Raw genomic sequence first — 20,178 nt, 5'->3', positions numbered from 1 at the left:
ACAAACTCTTGCAAATAGTATTTATAAAATTTTTTGATAACTCTAACAAATAAAGACAAACTCTAATAAAGTTATGCATAAAGTTACAAATTAACTTCAAACTTTTTGAATATAATTATTTGACTGATAAAAATAAAATAATTTAAGATTATGTTTTATTTTTATTTGTTAATTACTCTATAAATGTTAAATATTTTATATATTTGTAATGCATTAATTAAAAGACTTTTAAAAAAATGTATTAGTCAATATATATAATATGTGTATATATAATATATTAAATAAATATATATTATATATATATATATATATATTTGGTTTGGTTTGGTTCAGTTACCCACATATTTGGCTTAGTTTCGATTTTGATTTTGGTTTAGATTTAATGAAAATCATAACTAAATCATACCCGTTGAAATAGTGTTCGATTTTTTTTTCAAACCAAATCATTACCTAATCAAATGATTTTTACTTGCATTAATCAATTCGGTTTCGGTTCAATTCTCCATGGTTTCAATTGTAATTGCCATCCCTACGTGCGGGGCTAGTGATCTGTGGCCCACAGCTTGGTCCGTCCCAACCCAACCCACCAAAATTACCCGTGTGTCAGCCCACCAAATGGCTTGGCCCGACCCACCAAAAAATTATAAAAATATTTAAAAATTATATTTGTAATTAATGATTATAAACATAGTAATTAAAAATTATGTTTACTTATAAGCATATCTTAAAAAATATTTATTGCATTTGAGAAAAAATATTTAAAAATTATGTTTAAGAAATTGAAAATAAATGGCCCATAGGTCTACCGGCCCGTGGGCCAACCCAGACAGCTAAGCCCCCGGGTTGGGCCGACTCAATAAGCCCACAACTTGCCTAGATCCAACTTGCCTTCGCCCATTTATTAAGGGCCACAAGGTCGTGCCAGGCCCCAATTTTCATTGCCCAACCCGACTCACATCTTTCGAGGGCCAAATTCAACCCGATCGCCCATTTTTCATATTTAGTGTGTGTATATATATATGTTGTTGTGTGTGTATATTGTTATTACGTATCTGTATATATATATGTTGTAGAGTGTGTGTTAACCAATTCGTGTCGACGAGACAAGGTAAAAAACGGTCATAGTAAAAAGAAGAGGCAGCTATGGCAAAAATGAGAAAAGAGAGTATTTTTTTAAAAAAATAAAAAATAAATTAAATATCAAGTAACATGCCATCTAAGCAAAATCATATGCCGATTAAAATTGATTTCAACATTTACTAAGATTATAACTATTGTCAAAAATGAAGATTTTCTCGTCAAAATGGAGAGCATTAGATAAAAGTGTCAAAAGTTAAAAATTTGACTTTGGTGCTAATAACCCTTTGAGTTTGAGTTGTTGAGGGGGTAGTTGATACCCTTGTGTTTCTTAATCCCACCCAGAAATATTGGCTGAGCATTCCTCCATCTCTGCACTGCGCCGCCGCCCCCCGCCGAAATCTTGGCTGAGCATTCCTCCATCTCTGCACTCAACCCCCCCCCCCCCCCCCCCCCCCCCCGAAATATTGGCTGAGCATTCCTCCATCTCTGCACCGCACCTTCTGCTTCTCCTTCTCTTCGCTGGAATCTCTCTCGTGTTTGCCGAATGCTTCTCCAATGCTCCCTCTTTGTTTTTGTAAATTCGAGCGATCTAATTTATAAAACACCGGCAAAACGGTGTCACCGTTTTGCTGGTGTTTTATAAAGTAGATCCCTCGGATATACTTCATAGAAAACAACCAAGAAGCGCACTTCTTTGGAGAAAACAACCACGTCAAACCTCGACTCTTCGATGGCTTTCAGGATTGTCGGAGAAATCGATTCACCTCTCTCGAGCTTCAGGTCATCCTTGAACGTGAAAATGACCTTCTGATGTAGAGCCGAATAGAGATGGTCAACAAAGCCGTTGCGGGTGTCTTCGCATCTGAAGATCAAGAAGACGTATTTCAAGGGCTTGAGTGAGAAGCAACTCAGCTGGCTGTACGTCCAAATCAAATAAAATCAAATCGCCGGGATCTATCTTGCTTTGCAAGCAAGTTTCATTCCTCTAACGGCTCTAAAACCCCAATATCTTCTTGATCGATCATCCCAATTTGTCCCATCTGGCATAAACAACGACCTTCGACTTCACTCGCTCTCTTCAAACCCTTCCAGATAAGTAATCTGAGCCCCAGGCATGGTTGCTTTTCCTCCTGTCCTCCTTTCGCAGTTCGCTCTTCTCCGATTCCGCTAGGTCCTCTCTCTCTCTCTGAATTTGTATGCGGTTTGATTGCTTCTATTAACGGTTGTCCTATGACGTATATTCAAATTACTGACATCACTGAGAAGAAAAGGAACGGAACAATCGAGAAAAATTAGGAAAATACAGAATTCTATTGTAAATTTATGAGTACTTCAAATGTAATTCGCTGTATTCGATGGCCTTTTGGTTTTTAAAGTTGAATTCTGGTAGTTAGCAAATGGGCCGGAATAGGAGAGCATTAAACTTCTTCGTCGTTGTTTAGTTTCATGTATACATAATGACCTTCTGGTTGGCTTTTTACTTATTAGCAGTTTCTTTTTGGTGCTTCTTTCCGTGTTGGTGTTCTCTTTTTGGCCCCTAATCATACTGAGATTCTGAATGTGTATTGATGTGTTTTGGCATGTGGTTTCAGTGACATGGCCGTGGATAATCAGAAACTACAGGAACAGTTTGACGCTGAAGCATTGAGTTCTTCTAATCATTGTTCGAAAAGTGGGAAGCCCATTTTTAAAGGGGTTTGTATTTTTGTTGATGGATTTAATGTGGTGCCATCTAGTCAGGTTTTGATGAATGAACTTGGCGATCTTCATTAAATGCATAGAGGTGTTACCAAATACTTGAAAATTTTCTTTTCCCTGGAATCTTCACAGGTGGTGTGAGGGTGTATAATAAAGCATGGGGAGGACGCTTTGAGAATTATTATTCAAGGCATCGTGTCACTCATATCATATGCAGTAACCTTCCGGACAGTACAATCAGGAACACGAGGTACACAGTCCATCGCTAATTTTGACATTCAAAGCTGATAATTTAGCATTTCTTGAACTTTTATAATTTCCATTGTTCGTAGTTTATTCCAGGTCCCTAGTGGCGTGTTACCAGTAGTGAAATCTGCATGACTGATGGACTGATGGATTCTATTGCTGCAAATAAACTAATAAGATATATGTTTTAATCTTTGTTTGGCATTTTTTATTCCCTAAGCAGTTTTAATTTACATCCCCTTTTCTCGTTTCTTTTGTATGTAACTTTTTGCAATGATCATAGTATATATTACTAAATTTACTTGATGAGGATATACACCGTTATTGTGCTTTGATTTGACAGAGTCTAGGCTACATTTCATTGGCACTTGGAGAAACTGGTACTGTGTGGGTGCTTTTGCAGTTTTAGGTACATAAGTTCTAGTGTTAATGTTTCTACTTGAAGAACATCTATAATCCATGTGGACATGGTAAGTTCTGTGCTCAAGGTTTTTAAACGCTAGGATGTTGTCCATGTCTGTTTTGCTATCATGAATAGTTCGTTTGTTAAATTGTTTACTTGGAGTCTATCATCATTAGCATGGTTAAAGTCATGATACAAGTCTTCAATAATGCCTATCACAAGGAAAAACAAGTTTGACGTCTATTTGAAGAAAATGGATAACTCTAACTTGATATACCTTTGGTTTTTTGTCAACACCTTTTCATCTAATATCCAATCAAGTGATCATACTTTATTTTTCTTTTTCATATTTTTGGCCCATTTTCTTACTTTTTAAAAATATTCAAAAAATTCATATTTTGGTAATTTGAATGATCATATGATCTGGAGTATAGAGATTATGTTAATATTTAATTTTAATCCATTATTTATGATGCTTTCGTGCCTGAAATTTCCGTGGTTCAAATATATATTTTACGTTTGTTTTCTTGTTATGGTAAAATTTGTTACCTGGAAAAGTGAAATTAAGCAGTTTAGAAAGTTGAGATATTTGGAAGTCTAAAGAATCCAAACACGTCAAGTGTGTTAAAATGCCTAATTTCATGTTTCCTGGTCATCATTCTCAAATTTGCTACAACAAATCAACCAATCACCATATATCTTCTATGAACAGAAATTTGGTTGATTATGAACCTTTATTGGGTTCATGTTATGTATCAACAAGATATCTCGATACTCCAATGAAGTGATCAGTCATCTTTGATATTTTTGGCTTGTTGTAATTTTGAAATTGTTAAAAAACTCATAATTCAATAATTTGAATGATCATATGATTGGGAATATTAGATATGTAGTAGTTAACTTGAATCCATTATGTTGAGGTTTTTGGGTTCCTTTTTTGTGTGGTTCAAATACACCGCGCACACACGCACACACGTATATTTTTTGTAGCAAATGTGTACAGTGTTGCCAAAGAAAATGAAATTCAGTGTTTTAGCAAGTTGGCAGATTTTGGATTTTTGAGGTGTCCAAATATGTCAAGTGTGTTAATACTTAATTTTAATTCCTTATTATGAGGCTTTGGGGTTTCAAATTTTAATTGCTTGAATATGTATGGTAAATTTATTTATTTCTTATGGTAATTTTGTACAGTGTTACCCAAAAAAATGAAATTAAGTATTTTAGCAAGTTAACAGATTTGGAATTCAGAGGCATCCAAATACTCAAATGTGTTAAAATTCCTAATTTCATGTTTCTAGGTCATTCTCTCCAAATTTACTATAATAAATAAGCTAATTAGCATATATCTTTCTGACAACAGAAATTTGGTTGATCATTGACCTCAACATGTTGGGTTCAATTTTTGTATCTAACTATCTAATTCCCTAATCATGTGATATTTTTTTCGTAATTTTTGCCCATTTTCATAATTTTTGAAAATATTAAAAAATTGTTTTTTTCTGTAACTAAAAAAAAATAAAAAATTCATTGTTCGGTAATTTGAATGATCATAGGATTTGGAGCATAGGGATATGTTACTGCTTAACTTTAATCCATTGTTATCAGGCTTTTGGATCTCATATTTCTACGGTTTGAATATATATGGTAACTTTGTTTATTTGTTAAGGCAAATTTGTATAGTTTTACCTGAAAACATAAAGTTAAGCATTTTAGCAAGTTGACAGATTTGGAATTCTGAGGCATGAAAATATGTCAAATGTGTTAAAATGATTAATTTATGTTTTTGTGTCATTCTTTCCAAATTTGCTACAACAAATCAACCAATCCATCAGAATAGCTGCTAACAACAGAAATTTGGTCGATTATCGACCTCAATATATTGGGTTCAAGTTATGTATCAACATATCTCAATAGTTAAAAAATTTATGATCACTCTTTTCCCAAAGTTTTTGCCCGTTTACATGACTTTTGAAAATATTCAAAAATTCATAATTGGGTAATTTGAATGATCATATGATTTGGAGTATAGTTATATGTTAATACAGAACTTTAATCATTGTTATGGGGGCTTTCGGGTCCCAAATTTCAGTGGTTTGAATATATATATGGTAAATTTATTTATTTGGTAAAGCAATTTTTGTACAGCATTAGCTGCATTACCCAGAAAAATGAAATTAAGCATCTTAGCAAGTTGACGTATTTGGAATTCTGAGGCATCGAAATGTGTGAAATGTGTTAAAATGCCTAATTTCATGTTTCTGGGTCATCCTTCCCTAATTTGCTACAACAAATCAGCCAATCTACCATATATCATCTAACAACAGAAATTTGGTTGATTATTGAGCCCAACATGTTGGGTTCAAGTTAAAGCAATTTTGTATACCATCTGGATTTTGATCCAGGAGCACTACCAAAGTGTTTCAAAAAAGGGTTATCTTGACGTAGGTCTGCCTCTGGCCTAGATCAACCTAAGTTAAATAAAGCCTCTATCGCTCTGTCTCAAAATCAAATATGAAACTTTATACACCTTAAAGTTCATAAGACGAAAAGAGATTTTTTTGAGGTCCTTATACTCATTATGCCTAGCATTGAATAGGTTAGTGATGCGAACACTGATTAAGACCTGGCTCAAGCCAAGGCCGAGCTGACCACGCTGGAACAGTAGCACCAGAACAATATTTTAATACTTCATATGTTTTAGAATTTTACTTAATTTAGGATTTTACTTCATGTTTCTACTTGATTTATGATTTTACTTCATGTTTGATTAGTATTTTATTTTTATTAGGATTCTAGTTGAATTTTATTTTGGATTTATTTCTATTATGATTCTCGTTGAATTTTAATTACAAATATTAGATGGATTTAGATTAGCCAAATATTATAAATATAGCTAAAAGTTAGGGGTTGTAATCAAGTTTTCTCAATACAAATTTAAGCAATATATTTGGGTTTACTTAGCAAAATAGTCTGTTTTAGCGTCTTTTTAATAGTCAAGTTTGAACCATTGAAGTTTGTTCTTTCAAGGGTTTATTTTGGTGTGTTTTTTCACACGCGCTACACGTTGCGTTAACTGGATATTCACTTTATCAATATTTCAAATGAATGATGGGTTTGATTTGGCACCTAAATTGAACAGGCACTTAAATCGGACCTGACCATTTGTCAGGCTATTGTTCTCTTGTTCCCTCAAAGTTATGGAGTAAGACATCAATTTTTCAATAAGATCACTTCGTTTGATTGCATGATGGACTCCCTTGAAAAACATTGGCGCGCGTGTAAACGAGGTGCTCTACCAACTGAGCTATAGCCCTTATCATCATATTTAAGCATTTTAGCAAGTTAACATATTTGGAATTCTGAGGCATCCAAATGTGTCAAATGCGTTGGCATGCCTAATTTCATGTTTTTAGTCATCCTTTACAAATTTTCTACAACAAATCAGCCAATCTACTATATATCATCTAAAAACAGACATTTGGTTGGTTATCGAGCTCAACATATTGGGTTCAAGTTATGATATCTCAATGCTTCAATCATGTAATCACTCTTGTTTCATATTTTTGGCTAGTTTTTGTAAGTTTTTAAAATATTAAAAAATTCATAATTTAGTAATTTGAATAATCGTATGATTGGTAGTATTGGGGTTTGTTGGTACTTGACTTGAAACTATTATTTTGAGGTTTTCAGGTCTCAAATTTATGTTGTTAGTAGATATTTTCTAACAGAAATTTTGTTGGTATGGAACTCAACATATTAGGTTCAAGTTAAGCATCAACATTTCTCATGGTAAGTTCCTGAGCCCTGGATCGGTTTATAGGTCTTGAAACAGAATAATCAGAAAAAGAAGTTGTAGAATGCTTCTGTGATATTCTCCCTTTCTGACCTATCTTTACTAGAAAATTTGAGCTCATCAAGAAAGAACCCGATGATCTCCTTGAGTAAGAAAGTACTCAACTTTTGTGAAAAATACTGCATAACAAATGTCTATTCCCCTCTGAACCACATAAAAGTCTTGCAGGGAAGTAGAGAGATAACTGCCATCTTAGAACTAGGAACTGCTTCCTAGAGAATAGCAGATCTAGACAAATTCAAATACTAATATAACTGATATAACTGATATAACTGACAGAAAATAGAAAATAAACTGACAAAAGAAAACAGAACATAGCAGAATATTTTAAAACATAATATTAGGACACTTAGCTCTGCCCTAAGCCGCCTTCTTTCCACGAGCAAACCGATTGTAGAATTTCCCACTAAATGGGTCCACTTCACCAAATCTGACTGATACACTTGCTGCCCCATAACGTCTCATTACTCCCAATCATGTGGTCACTCTTTTTTATTTTTTCCCATAGTTTTGACCCATTTTCGTAATCTTTTAAAATATTCAAAAACTCATTTAATGTCTCAAAATGATCCTTGAATATTTCAGATCATCATATAGTGGCGATGGAGAGATTGACCGGCTTCTTCTCTAGGTGTCCCTTTTGTCCCCACATTTTTGGCTTATAAGAATTGTTACTATGGTTTGAAGTGAGAACAAGGGCCATGCTAGGTTTAATTTTCAGTATATTAATTTTATTGTACTATCATTTGATTCACTCCCCAACTTTGTGCAAAAAGGGTTAGATGCTTGAATAATTCATATCTCTGTTTGTCTACCTAGATGTTTGTTTCCTGTGTGCTTACTTCAAAGATGATAATGTAGAAATTTGGAGTTTTCTGCAAATGGTTTTGGTACAAGGACCAGGTAAATAGCGTTGTATATTATTATATTTTTTTTTGGTAAATGCAGTTACAATCAAAGGCTCCTCTTTGGCTATCTCAAGTATGCCTAAGTTTATGAGAATTCTTCTTGGTACTTTTTTTGCCATGTGTTGACTCTACGTACATAAATTTCTTGGAAATCACCAACCATTGTTTCTGGATCTTAACTTGGATTGTAGGATCAATATGATCCTACTTTTCATTTTCATGGAATATGTTCAGATTGCACACTGTATCATGTTTTGGTAGGACCAATATAAGATCACATGATTGGATCTGAATCATTTCTACGTGATCCTACTGAACTCATATTTTGGGATAAAATGTGCCCTTTTTACTGCATTTCTTGTGGTGTGTTTTGGGGCCTGAGAGACCATTGCCCAAATTAAAAAAAAAAAAGATTTGGGGATTTGGTAATGGTTTTAGTATTAAACTTTGATAGGCATGTTGTGTATTCATCTATGCGGTCCTTTAAGATGCTTTGTCGTTCCTTTACCTCTTTCCCTCTTCCTCACCATCATCTTTATGCTCATTTGTTAATTTTATACTACCTTCATGTAAAAAACTATTTGCTAAAAAGGTCAAACACTAGAACCGTCTCTCTTTTTGTTTACTTTCTATACTTATGCTTTGTTTAATTTTTGATTGGTATCATTATGTTGGTTTCTTATTTTTCTTTAATTGTCTTTATTGTTATTGAAATATATTGTTTAATTTCTGATTGTTAATTAGTATGTTGGTTTAGTGGGTGAGCCTTGGCAGCAATGATTTGGTTGCTCTTTTTATGAAAGGAAGGTCATGGGTTCTAGTTGTGAAGATGACCTCTTTGCAAAGCAAGGTGAATGTTACGTACACAAATAACCCTCCTCACCCCTAACAAAGTGGGAAACCACATGTTGCGAGGATGCCCCTTTATTATTATGTAGATTTATTTTTTCCTTAACTGTACTTCAAGGTATTGAAATGTATTTTTTATTGTTATTACTATGTTGGTTTAGTGGGAAGCCTTTGTAGCAACGATAATCCTTTGTGAAGGGAAAGTTGTGGATTGGAGTTGTGGAAATAACCTAATCACAAAGCAATGTGAAGGTTGCATACACAACCTACTCTCTCCCAACCCTCACAAAGCAGGAAACCACTTGTTGCGAGGATGCCTTTGCAGTTTTAGGTACATAAGTTCTAGTGTTAATGTTTCTACTTGAAGAACATCTATAATCCATGTGGACATGGTAAGTTCTGTGCTCAAGGTTTTTAAACACTAGGTTGTAGTCCATGTCTGTTTCGCTATCATGAATAGTTCGTTTGTTAAATTGTTTACTTGGAGTCTATCATCATTAGCATGGTTAAAGTCATGTTACAAGTCTTCAATAATGCCTATCACAAGCAAAAACAAGTTTGAAGTCTATTTGAAGAAAATGGATAACTCTAACTTGATATACCTTTGGTTTTTTGTCAACACCTTTTCATCTAATATCCAATCAAGTGATCATACTTTATTTTTCTTTTTCATATTTTTGGCCCATTTTCTTACTTTTTGAAAATATTCAAAAAATTCATATTTTGGTAATTTGAATGATCATATGATCTGGAGTATAGAGATTATGTTAATATTTAATTTTAATCCATTATTTATGATGCTTTCGTGCTCGAAATTTTCGTGGTTCAAATATATATTTTACGTTTGTTTTCTTGTTATGGTAAAATTTGTTACCTGGAAAAGTGAAATTAAGCATTTTAGAAAGTTGAGATATTTGGAAGTCTAAAGAATCCAAATACGTCAAGTGTGTTAAAATGCCTAATTTCATGTTTCTTGGTCATCATTCTCAAATTTGCTACAACAAATCAACCAATCACCATATATTCTATGAACAGAAATTTGGTTGATTATGAACCTTTATTGGGTTCATGTTATGTATCAACAAGATATCTCGATACTCCAATGAAGTGATCAGTCATCTTTGATATTTTTGGCTTGTTGTAATTTTGAAATTATTAAAAAACTCATAATTCAATAATTTGAATGATCATATGATTGGGAATATTAGATATGTAGTAGTTAACTTGAATCCATTATGTTGAGGTTTTTGGGTTCCTTTTTTGTGTGGTTCAAATACACCGCGCACACACGCGCACACGTATATTTTTTGTAGCAAATGTGTACAGTGTTGCCAAAGAAAATGAAATTCAGTGTTTTAGCAAGTTGACAGATTTTGGATTTTTGAGGTGTCCAAATATGTCAAGTGTGTTAATACTTAATTTTAATCCCTTATTATGAGGCTTTGGGGTGTCAAATTTTCATGGCTTGAATGTGTTTAGTAAATTTATTTATTTCTTACGGTAATTTTGTACAGTGTTACCCAAAAAAATGAAATTAAGTATTTTAGCAAGTTAACAGATTTGGAATTCAGAGGCATCCAAATACTCAAATATGTTAAAATTCCTAATTTCATGTTTCTAGGTCATTCTCTCCAAATTTATTACAATAAATAAGCTAATTAGCATATATCTTTCTGACAACAGAAATTTGGTTGATCATTGACCTCAACATGTTGGGTTCAATTTTTGTATCTAACTATCTAATTCCCTAATCATGTGATATTTTTTTCGTAATTTTTGCCCATTTTCATAATTTTTGAAAATATTAAAAAATTGTTTTTTTCTGTAACTAAAAAAAAATAAAAAATTCATTGTTCGGTAATTTGAATGATCATAGGATTTGGAGCATAGGGATATGTTACTGCTTAACTTTAATCCATCGTTATCAGGCTTTTGGATCTCATATTTCTATGGTTTGAATATATATGGTAAATTTGTTTATTTGTTAAGGCAAATTTGTTTAGTTTTACCTGAAAACATAAAGATAAGCATTTTAGCAAGTTGACAGATTTGGAATTCTGAGGCATGAAAATATGTCAAATGTGTTAAAATAATTAATTTATGTTTTTGTGTCATTCTTTCCAAATTTGCTACAACAAATCAACCAATCCATCATAATAGCTGCTAACAACAGAAATTTGGTCGATTATCGACCTCAATATATTGGGTTCAAGTTATGTATCAACATATCTCAATAGTTAAAAAATTTATGATCACTCTTTTCCCATAGTTTTTGCCCGTTTACATGACTTTTGAAAATATTCAAAAATTCATAATTGGGTAATTTGAATGATCATATGATTTGGAGTATAGTTATATGTTAATACAGAACTTTAATCATTGTTATGGGGGCTTTCGGGTCCCAAATTTCAGTGGTTTGAATATATATATGGTAAATTTATTTATTTGGTAAAATAATTTTGTACAGCATTAGCTGCATTACCCAGAAAAATGAAATTAAGCATCTTAGCAAGTTGACATATTTGGAATTCTGAGGCATCCAATTGTGTGAAATGTGTTAAAAATGCCTAATTTCATGTTTCTGGGTCATCCTTCCCTAATTTGCTACAACAAATCAGCCAATCTACCATATATCATCTAACAACAGAAATTTGGTTGATTATTGAGCCCAACATGTTGGGTTCAAGTTAAAGCAATTTTGTATACCATCTGGATTTTCATCTAGGAGCACTACCAAAGTGTTTCAAAAAAGGGTTATCTTGATGTAGGTCTGCCTTTGGCCTAGATCAACCTAAGTTAAATAAAGTCTCTATCGCTCTGTCTCAAAATCAAATATGAAACTTTATACACCTTAAAGTTCATAAGACGAAAAGAGATTTTTTTTAGGTCCTTGTACTCATTATGCCTGGCATTGAATAGACTAGTGATGCGAACACTGATTAAGACCTGGCCCAAGCCAAGGCCGAGCTGACCACGCTAGAATAGTAGCACCAGAACAATATTTTAATACTTCATATGTTTTAGGATTTTACTTCATGTTTCTACTTGATTTATGATTCTACTTCATGTTTGATTATGATTTTATTTTTATTAGGATTCTAGTTGAATTTTATTTAGGATTTATTTCTATTATGATTCTCGTTGAATTTTAATTACAAATATTAGATGGATTTGGATTAGCCAAATGCTATAAATATACCTAAAAGTTAGGGGTTGTAATCAAGTTTCTCAATACAAATTTAAGCAATTTATTTAGGTTTTCTTAGCAAAATAGTCTTGTTTTTGCGTCTTTTTAAAAGTCAAGTTTGAACCATTGAAATTTGTTCTTTCAAGGGTTTATTTTGGTATGTTTTTTCACACACGTGCTACACGTTTCGTCAACTAGATATTCACTTTATCAATATCTCAAATCAATGATGGGTTTGATTTGGCACCTAAATTGAACAAGCACTTGAATCGGACCTGACCATTTGTCAGGCTATTGTTCTCTTGTTCCCTCAAAGTTATGGAGTAAGACATCAATTTTTCAATATGATCAATTCGTTTGATTGCATGGACTCCCTTGAAAAACATTGGTGCGCGTGTAAACGAGGTTCTCTACCAATTGAGCTATAGCCCTTATCATCATATTTAAGCATTTTAGCAAGTTGACATATTTGGAATTCTGAGGCGTCCAAATGTGTCAAATGCGTTGGCATGCCTAATTTCATGTTTTTAGTCATCCTTTACAAATTTTCTACAACAAATCAGCCAATCTACTATATATCATCTAAACACAGACATCAAATCAGCCAATCTACTATATATCATCTAAAAACAGACATTTGGTTGGTTATCGAGCTCAACATATTGGGTTCAAGTTATGATATCTCAATGCTTCAATCATGTAATCACTCTTGTTTCATATTTTTGGCTAGTTTTTGTAAGTTTTTAAAATATTAAAAAATTCATAATTTGGTAATTTGAATAATCGTATGATTGGTAGTATTGGGGTTTGTTGGTACTTGACTTGAAACTATTATTTTGAGGTTTTCAGGTCTCAAATTTATGTTGTTAATAAATATTTTCTAACAGAAATTTTGTTGGTATGGAACTCAACATATTAGGTTCAAGTTAAGCATCAACATTTCTCATGGTAAGTTCCTGAGCCCTGGATCGGTTTATAGGTCTTGAAACAGAATAATCAGAAAAAGAAGTTGTAGAATGCTTCTGTGATATTCTCCCTTTCTGACCTATCTTTACTAGAAAATTTGAGCTCATCAAGAAAGAACCCGATGATCTCCTTGAGTAAGAAAGTACTCAACTTTTGTGAAAAATACTGCATAACAAATGTCTATTCCCCTCTGAACCACATAAAAGTCTTGCAGGGAAGTAGAGAGATAACTGCCATCTTAGAACTAGGAACTGCTTCCTAGAGAATAGCAGATCTAGACAAATTCAAATACTAATATAACTGATATAACTGATATAACTGACAGAAAATAGAAAATAAACTGACAAAAGAAAACAGAACATAGCAGAATATTTTAAAACATAATATTAGGACACTTAGCTCTGCCCTAAGCCGCCTTCTTTCCACGAGCAAACCGATTGTAGAATTTCCCACTAAATGGGTCCACTTCACCAAATCTGACTGATACACTTGCTGCCCCATAACGTCTCATTACTCCCAATCATGTGGTCACTCTTTTTTATTTTTTCCCATAGTTTTGACCCATTTTCGTAATCTTTTAAAATATTCAAAAACTCATTTAATGTCTCAAAATGATCCTTGAATATTTCAGATCATCATATAGTGGCGATGGAGAGATTGACCGGCTTCTTCTCTAGGTGTCCCTTTTGTCCCCACATTTTTGGCTTATAAGAATTGTTACTATGGTTTGAAGTGAGAACAAGGGCCATGCTAGGTTTAATTTTCAGTATATTAATTTTATTGTACTATCATTTGATTCACTCCCCAACTTTGTGCAAAAAGGGTTAGATGCTTGAATAATTCATTTCTCTGTTTGTCTACCTAGATGTTTGTTTCCTGTGTGTTTACTTCAAAGATGATAATGTAGAAATTTGGAGTTTTCTGCAAATGGTTTTGGTACAAGGACCAGGTAAATAGCGTTGTATATTATTATTTTTTTTTTTGGTAAATGCAGTTACAATCAAAGGCTCCTCTTTGGCTATCTCAAGTATGCCCAAGTTTATGAGAATTCTTCTTGGTACTTTTTTTGCCATGTGTTGACTCTAAGTACATAAATTTCTTGGAAATCACCAACCATTGTTTCTGGATCTTAACTTGGATTGTAGGATCAATATGATCCTACTTTTCATTTTCATGGAATATGTTCAGATTGCACACTGTATCATGTTTTGGTAGAACCAATATAAGATCACATGATTGGATCTGAATCATTTCTACTTGATCCTACTGAACTCATATTTTGGGATAAAATGTGCCCTTTTTACTGCATTTCTTGTGGTGTGTTTTGGGGCCTGAGAGACCATTGCCCAAATTAAAAAAAAAAAAAAGATTTGGGGATTTGGTAATGGTTTTGGTATTAAACTTTGATAGGCATGTTGTGTATTCATCTATGCGGTCCTTTAAGATGCTTTGTCATTCCTTTACCTCTTTCCCTCTTCCTCACCATCATCTTTATGCTCATTTGTTAATTTTATACTACCTTCATGTAAAAAACTATTTGCTAAAAAGGTCAAACACTAGAACCGTCTCTCTTTTTGTTTACTTTCTATACTTATGCTTTGTTTAATTTTTGATTGGTATCATTATGTTGGTTTCTTATTTTTCTTTAATTGTCTTTATTGTTATTGAAATATATTGTTTAATTTCTGATTGTTAATTAGTATGTTGGTTTAGTGGGTGAGCCTTGGCAGCAATGATTTGGTTGCTCTTTTTATGAAAGGAAGGTCATGGGTTCTAGTTGTGAAGAGATGACCTCTTTGCAAAGCAAGGTGAATGTTACGTACACAAATAACCCTCCTCACCCCTAACAAAGTGGGAAAACACATGTTGCGAGGATGCCCCTTTATTATTATGTAGATTTATTTTTTCCTTAACTGTACTTCAAGGTATTGAAATGTATTTTTTATTGTTATTACTATGTTGGTTTAGTGGGAAGCCTTTGTAGCAACGATAATCCTTTGTGAAGGGAAAGTTGTGGATTGGAGTTGTGGAAATAACCTAATCACAAAGCAATGTGAAGGTTGCATACACAACCTACTCTCTCCCAACCCTCACAAAGCACGAAACCACTTGCTGCGAGGATGCCTTTTTATTCGTTTGTTAATTTATTTTTTAATTTTTTATTGTTTTTCTATGTTGGCTTAATGGGAAAGCCTTTGTAGTAACAATATGATTGGTCCTTTGTGAACGGAAGATCATGGGTTCGAGTTGTGGAAATAACCTAATTTCAAAGCAATGTGAAGGTTGAGTGCACAACCTACTCACCCCTAACCCCCCTCACAAAGTGGTAAATCACTTGTTGCTATGATGCCTTTTTATTAGTATGTTGATTTATTTTTTTGCTTAATTGTATTTGTTCGTGTTGAAATGTATTTTTTAATTTTTTATTGTTATTACCATGTGGGTTTAGTGGGCAAGAATTCGTAATGACAATATGGTTAATCCTTTGAGAAGGGAAGGTTGCGGGTTTGAGTTGTGAAAATAATCTAATTGCTAAGCAATGTGATGGTTGCCTACACAACCTATTCTCTCCCAACCCTCACAAAGTAGGACACCACTTGATGCGAGGATGCCTTTTTATTAGTATGTTGATTTATTTGTTCTTTAATTGTACTTATAGGTGTTGAAATATATTTTTAATTTTTTATTATTATTTCTATGTTGGTTTAATGGGCAAGCCTATGTAGTAACAATATGGTTTCTCCTTTGTGAATGGAAGATCACGAGTTCAAGTTGTGGAAATAACCTAATTGCAAGGCAATGTGAAATTTTCGTACACAGCCTACTCTCCCCTAACCCCCCTCACATAGCAGGAAATCATTTTCTACTAAGATACCTTTTTATTAGTATGTTGATTTATCTTTTTTCCTTAATTGTACTTATTCGTGTTGAAATGTATTTTTAATCTTTTAATGTTATTACTATGCTGGTTTAGTGGGCAAGAATTTGTTACAATGATATGGTTGATCCTTCGTGAACAGAAGGTTGCGGGTTCGAGTTGTGGAAATAACCTAATTGCAAAGCAATATGATGGTTGCGGACAAAACCTACTCTCTCCCAACCCTCACAAACCAAGACACTTGTTGTGAGGTTGCATTTTTATTAGTATGTTGATTTATTTTTTCCCTTAATTGAACTTGTTGGTGTTGCAATTAATTTTTAAATTTTTATTGTTATTACTATTTTGGTTTAGTGGACAAGCCTTCGTAGTAATGATATGGTTTCTCCTTTGTGAACGAAAGATCACGAGTACGAATTGCGGAAATTATCGAGTTGCAAAGCAATTTGAAGGTTGAGTACACAACCTACAACCCTCACAAAGTGGTAAATCATTCTTTGCTAGGATGCCTTTTTATTAGTATGTTGATTTTTTTCCTTAATCGTACTTATATTAGTGTTGAAATATTTTTTAAAATTTTTTAGTGTTATTATTATTATTTTGGTTTAGTGGGCAAGTGTTCGTAACAATGATGTGGTTGATCTTTTGTGAATGGAAGGTTGTGGGTTCGAGTTGTGGAAATAACCTGATTGCAAAGCAATGTGAAGGCTGCATTCACAGCCTTCTCTCTTCCAACCATCACAAAGCAGGACACCACTTATTGCTTGGATGTCTTTTTAGTAGTATGTTGATTTAACTTTTCTTTTAATTATACTTATTGGTGTTGGAATGTATTTTAAATTTTTTTTTTTTGTTATTACTATGATGGTTTGATGGACTAGCCTTTGTAGTAAAGATATGGTTGCTCCTTCGTGAATAGAAGATCACGGGTTCGAGTTTTGGAAATAACCTAATTTACAAAGCTATGTGAAGGTTGCATGCACAACCTACTCTCCCCCAACCCCCTCACAAAGCAGGACACCACTTGCTGTGAGGTTCCCTTTTTATTACTATGTTGATATATTTTTTCCTTTAATATAACTTATGGTGTTGAAATGTATGTTTTAATTTTTTATTGTTATTACTATGTTGGTTTAGTGGGCAAGCCTTCCTAGTAATGATATGGTTCCTACTTTGTGAACGGAAGATCATGGGTTCGAGTTGTGGAAATAAACTAATTGCAAAGCAGTGTGAAGGTTTAGTACACAACCTACTCTCTAACCCTCACAAAGTTGCAACTTGTTGTTAGGATGCCTTTTTATTTGTATGTTGATTTATTTTTTTCCTTAATTGTACTTGTTATTGTTGAAACGTATTTTTTAATTTTTTATTGTTATTACTATGTTGGTTTATTGGGCAAGCGTTTGTAATAGCTATATGGTTGATCCGTTGTGAACGGAAGGTTACAGTTCCTGTTGTGGAAATAACCTAATTGTAAAGCAATGTAAAGATTTCATGCACAACCTACTCTCTTCTAACCCTCACAAAGTAGGACACCACTTGTTGCTAGGATGCTTTTTATTAGTATGTTGATTTATTTTTTTCTTTAATTGTACCTATAAGTGTTGAAATGTATTTTTTAATTGTTTTTACTATGTTGGTTTAGTGGGCAAGCATTCGTAGTGACGATATGGTTTTTCCTTTGTGAATGGAAGATCATGGGTTCGAGTTGTGGAAATAATTTAATTGCAAAGCAATGTGAAGGCAGTGTACACAATCTACTCTCCCTTAACCCTTGCAAAGCGGGAAATCACTTGTTTGTAGGATGCCTTTTTTTTAGTATGTTGATTTATTTTTTTCCTTAATTATACTTATTATGTTGAAATGTTTTTTTAAATTTTTTATTGTTATTACTATGTTGGTTTAGTGGGCAACATTTGCAGCGATATGGCTGATCCTTTGTGAACGGAAGGTTGCAGGTTTGAGTTGTGGAAATAACCTAATTGCAAAACAATGTGAAGGTTGCGTACACAACCTACTCTCTCCCAACCCTCATAAAGCAAGACACCAATTCTTGCAAGGATGTCTTTTTATTAGTACGTTGATTTATTGGTGTTGAGACACATGTTTTTTTTTTTTTTTTTATTCTTATTTGTATGTTGGTTTTGTGGGAGAGCCTTGGTAGGAATGTATTAGTCCATTGATTTTCCTCTTCCTTGCCTTTTGTTTTGGCTTCTCTTCTGTTCCCACATGTTGTTTGTAAGAATTTTATTACTATTAGGTTTTCATTATTATTTCAATGTTTTGGCACATTCTTAATTTATAAATTTTGCATACACTAACCTTATTATTTGTATTTGAGAAACATTGGTTGACATTACCCTTTCCTTTTTCTTATCATCTCTGATAGAAGAAGTGGTTTGTCAATTGAGGTAATTTCCTTCTCTTCATTAGTAGCTTCCTCGGTTTTCATCGGATTAAGTTTGTTATTTGTTTTTCTTGCTAGCAACAATCTTTGGACTTTCTTTCTTCATCTTGCCAGGTGTTGTGGAGGGTTGCTTTACCAATCAAGTTGTTCCACTTGGTTCTTTTATTGGTAATTCCCATTAACATGTATCTCTTGGCTTTTGTAGCATCAGAATTTATACAAATTCAGAAACTTTGTGCCATAAACTTTGGATGCTTGGAACATTTTTACCTCAGGTTATTAATCTCCAACGCTAGATGCATGCTTTAAATTTGACTTTTTTTTCAAAATGTTGACTTCTTATTTTATGAATTTTACTTATGGGAGCTGGCTTGATGTGTTCTTTTGTTGAAGCATTATGCTTGACTATGAAGGTTGACTACCTTACATTTGGAATTTCGAAGCTTTATGACATGGAATTTTGGGTCTTGTTTATTTATTTATTTATTTTTATTTCTGTATAGTTTTGACTTTTGATTTTGTTACTAGGTGTTTGGTTTGTCTTTTGTTAATATTTCATACATTTGTTGTCTTTTTATTTTTAACCACTAAAATTCTTGTTTTCACTTTCCTTTATTTAAAGAATAATCTTGAAGTCATTTGGACTTATTTTGCTAATTGTTTCAGTTCAATCCTCAACAGTTCCATTAGTATCATTTCAAGAAGTTTTAAAATGCTCCATGTCCATTGTTTCGCTTTTGCATTCTCTCAATCTCGTTTTCCAGTTCCACAATCATTTTCCTCCTCTTTGCCCTATTTGATCATTATACTTTGGCTTCTCCTCTTGCCCTGCATCTTCTCTTGGCTTTTGTTCTTTTTTTCTCTTGGCTTTTGTTCTTTTTTCCACATATGTGGCTTGTAAGAATTGTAAACACAAGTTAAAGTGACAACAAAAACCACCATGTTATAATGTTAGTTTTATTATGTTTTGTTATGCTCACTTTAGAACTTTGTTTAGAAAGGATCAGATTAGATTCTTGGTGTTTGATTTTTGAGGTGTCCCTCAGAGTAAAGTTGTTTGATTTTTTAGGTGTCTTTCGGAGTAAAGCGTCACGATTGATTCCAAGGATTGATTTTGTAATATCCCATATTTGCATGAGATCGCTATGTAATTTGGACAAGTTTAAAATACTAAAAAGTTGGTTGATAGTAAAATAAATTGTCGAATCAACAGCAAGGAAGGTCTCAGAACTTAGATACCTAAAGATAAGGGTACGACATCGACGATCGTCTTCAGGTGGAATTTATGACGTCAAAAGAAACCAAATCTGAGATTATTTTCGGCTGAAAAATCAAATTATTGTAAGGGACTTCTAAAAAGACAATGGAATCTCGAAAATGAGTTAAATTTTTCATAAGGAACAATCCTGAAGAAGGTTTGGGGTGAAATGATCGGGGCTTAAGTGTAATTTTTGAATCTTGGCAAAAAAAAAAAAGTGTTAAAACGGGTCTCGAAGAACATACTGTGAAAGAGGAAATTCTAAGAATCATAGTTAAATTTTCAAGAACTTGATAGGCTTCGTGGAAAGGTTTAAAAGAGATTTTAAAAATTAAGGGGGTTAAAGTGTAAAAAAAAAAAAAAAAAAAGAAAAAGGAAAGACAGCCATGGCTGTCGCTAGCCATTGCCATTGTCGGCCAGCCTTCGGCCAATGTCCTTGGGGTCA

General features: G+C 33.2%; 1 protein-coding gene across 7 annotated transcripts in view; it reads left to right on the top strand.

Annotated features, from left to right (window-relative positions):
• The window catches only part of LOC127799226 (uncharacterized), a 65,721-nt gene that overhangs the window by 33,050 nt on the left and 12,493 nt on the right, over nucleotides 1-20,178 (top strand). Inside the window, exons 5-6 of one of the 7 annotated variants that reach the window (XR_008022565.1) lie at nucleotides 17,355-17,867; nucleotides 17,975-18,019. The exons of 1 other annotated variant lie outside the window; for it this stretch is intronic. The gene's annotated coding sequence lies outside the window, so the exon portion shown is untranslated. Of the gene's footprint in view, nucleotides 1-17,354; nucleotides 17,868-17,974; nucleotides 18,413-20,178 lie in introns of those variants that run through there. 5 more of the 7 variants (XR_008022564.1, XR_008022576.1, XR_008022573.1 and 2 more) reach the window with 5 other exon arrangements.

The sequence above is a fragment of the Diospyros lotus genome, chromosome 1, assembly GCF_014633365.1.
Source record: "Diospyros lotus cultivar Yz01 chromosome 1, ASM1463336v1, whole genome shotgun sequence".
NCBI classification, from domain to species: Eukaryota; Viridiplantae; Streptophyta; class Magnoliopsida; order Ericales; family Ebenaceae; genus Diospyros; species Diospyros lotus.
Note: the sequence above shows the minus strand (reverse complement) of the source record. Positions and strands in the feature narration are given on the sequence as shown.